The sequence below is a fragment of the Cynoglossus semilaevis genome, chromosome 8 (assembly GCF_000523025.1).
Source record: "Cynoglossus semilaevis isolate Cse_v1.0 chromosome 8, Cse_v1.0, whole genome shotgun sequence".
NCBI lineage: Eukaryota > Metazoa > Chordata > Actinopteri > Pleuronectiformes > Cynoglossidae > Cynoglossus > Cynoglossus semilaevis.
In genome coordinates, this window is record NC_024314.1 from 22,219,571 (window position 1) to 22,222,145 (window position 2,575).

Sequence of the window (2,575 nt, forward strand, 5' to 3'; positions counted from 1 at the left end):
TTCCTTCACATTTTTTTTTACCTGCAGGCAGAGATGAGGATGAGAACACTTGCCTCTGCAAAACAGAAATGAAGAGAGGGAATACAAGAGATGAGACGAGCTACACAATGAAAAGAGGAGGAAGAAAATAATAGAAATTGCCAGTTGTATTGGTGTTCACACACACACACACACACACACACACACACATACACACATACACACATACAAAAGGAAAAAAATGACCCATGCTTCAAAGCCCCTGTTCTCAGGTTATCATGGGACCAATTGTTCTGCCAAGTTCGTGTGTGTGTGTTCACCCGTGTGTGTGTGTGTTTCCTGTGTTTTTTCAACAGTGGTTGTTGTTGTTGTTGTTGTTTACCTTTGAACCAGATCTCATGACAACACTGATTGAATTAGACTGTTGGGAAGGGCTGTGAACTTCTGTAGTTTCAAATTAAAAGCTCTCTCACTCTCTCTCTCTCTCTCTCTCTCACGCACACACACACATACAGGTCTTACATCTTGTTTATATGATGTGGTGCATTCACAACGGTATTAGCATTAGCATTTACACCAATCAGGAATTTTGTTTTTTCAACAACCCTGTGACTCAGTGGAGGAGGACACACACGCTACGTCGTTCTGTAGTCAACTCAATGTCAGCTGGTCGCAAATGGCTTTTCTTTTTTTTTTGCTGCATATGCCCCGCCCACATTTCTGTCTCTCTATAATGTCACCAACAAAGAAACGTAAAAAATATAAGTAATATAAGTAAATAAAAGCGTTAGCGTGGACCTTCTGTCATGACGTAAACCTGGACCAATTAGAGCTACAAAAGGTCTCGCCCAACGTGGGGCTCGAACCCACGACCCTGAGATTAAGAGTCTCATGCTCTACCGACTGAGCTAGCCGGGCTACAGGTAATGTGACACATCCTCAAAATTTCCTCGAGAAGTCTACAGGTCCTGAAGGGTATGAAATTTATTAAGGAAGACAACAAGTTGGTAGCTAGCGGTGAATGTCGTACCTAACCAGGTTCCTGCCCAGAGCCACGGTTTGGTGTTATACATCATATAAAGCAATAAATGAGACGAATGAAAGAGTTTCCACCAATGATGTTTTTGGATATCACTGTAACACTCTTCCCTGTGGCTTTTCTTCTTACCTGAGTTTGTCCTGGTAGATCTACAAAACTGTTCCGCCCAACGTGGGGCTCGAACCCACGACCCTGAGATTAAGAGTCTCATGCTCTACCGACTGAGCTAGCCGGGCTACAGATAGAAGCACACATCCTCAAAGTTTCTCCATAAGTCAACAGGTCCTAAAGGGTATGAAATTTAACTAAGGAAGACAATAAGGTGGGAGTTACCGGTCGATCTGGTACCGAGTTCCTCCATATGATGATCTTCAATATGATTGTGATCCTTTTCACCAGTGTGCAACACATTGTCATTTATTAATAGCTGAGTTTGTCTACAAAATTGTTCGCCCAACGTGGGGCTCGAACCCACGACCCTGAGATTAAGAGTCTCATGCTCTACCGACTGAGCTAGCCGGGCTACAGATAGAAGCACACATCCTCAAAGTTTCTCCAGAAGTCAACAGGTCCTAAAGGCTATGAAATTTAACTAAGGAAGACAGTAAGGTGGTAGTTACCGGTCGATCTGGTACCTAACTAGGTTCTTGCCCAGAACCAGAGTTTTAGTGTAATACAGTATATCAGGGAATAAGTGAACTGAGACGAATGAAAAAGGTTTCCACGAATGATGTTTTTGAATATCGTTGTAATACTCTTCAACTGAGTCAAACACATATTGTCATTTCTTCATAGCTGAATTTGTCCTGATAGATTCACGAAAATGCTTCGCCCAACGTGGGGCTCGAACCCACGACCCTGAGATTAAGAGTCTCATGCTCTACCGACTGAGCTAGCCGGGCATGCCACAGACAGAGAGTCGTATTATTCAGATTCTTTTGAACCGCTTGTAGCTCAAAGCCCAGAGAGACGACAGCGTCTCAGTGTGGATTCTTGATAGGAAACGGACACCAAGCTATTGAGATGAAGACGGTGTCAGGAAAAGGCCAAAGACGCTGCGCGCCGTATCAATGAATGCCGGTCAATGACGACATGCAGATATAATTCTGGTTCGCTCTGTAAAGCCAGCGAAAATTCTCCAGAAGAGTTAATTGTCTCCAACAGTATTTTCTGGTAAATTGAGCATGAAAAACAAACACCTTGACTAATTGCAGCAGATGGCTAAGATCATTTCCCTCATACAGTCGGGAAAAGCATGTACGAATCCCAAAACCAGTTTGGAAGAAAACTACAAAGTCCTTTCAACAGGAAGTTCAGTTCCAGATGTAAAAGAAAGAACTAGTATCTTTCTGAAATCTAGTGCTTTCACTGGGAAAACTGCATTATACATTCTGTCAGGTTAGTGCAGTACTTCTCAAATAGTGGGGGCAGGCCGACTTAGGGGGATGGGGGGGGTCGGGTGTGTCAGGGAGGGGCTTCCAATGGAATAATGGCATGCTGGACATAAATGTACTGCTGCTTTAATGCTTAAATGATAGCCTCCAGTCACTAGGTGGC

At 43.5% G+C, this 2,575-nt stretch overlaps 4 non-coding genes across 4 annotated transcripts; all 4 read right to left on the reverse strand.

Moving 5' to 3' along the window:
* Nucleotides 1-824: 824 nt before the first annotated feature.
* trnak-cuu (transfer RNA lysine (anticodon CUU)) lies at nucleotides 825-897 on the reverse strand. The gene has a single exon. It is a non-coding gene; the product is annotated as a tRNA-Lys (tRNA).
* A 284-nt stretch (nucleotides 898-1,181) lies between these two features.
* On the reverse strand, nucleotides 1,182-1,254 carry trnak-cuu (transfer RNA lysine (anticodon CUU)). Its single transcript has one exon. It is a non-coding gene; the product is annotated as a tRNA-Lys (tRNA).
* Nucleotides 1,255-1,468: 214 nt separating this feature from the next.
* Nucleotides 1,469-1,541, reverse strand: trnak-cuu (transfer RNA lysine (anticodon CUU)). The gene has a single exon. It is a non-coding gene; the product is annotated as a tRNA-Lys (tRNA).
* A 306-nt stretch (nucleotides 1,542-1,847) lies between these two features.
* Nucleotides 1,848-1,920, reverse strand: trnak-cuu (transfer RNA lysine (anticodon CUU)). The gene has a single exon. It is a non-coding gene; the product is annotated as a tRNA-Lys (tRNA).
* Between the last annotated feature and the right edge of the window lie 655 nt (nucleotides 1,921-2,575).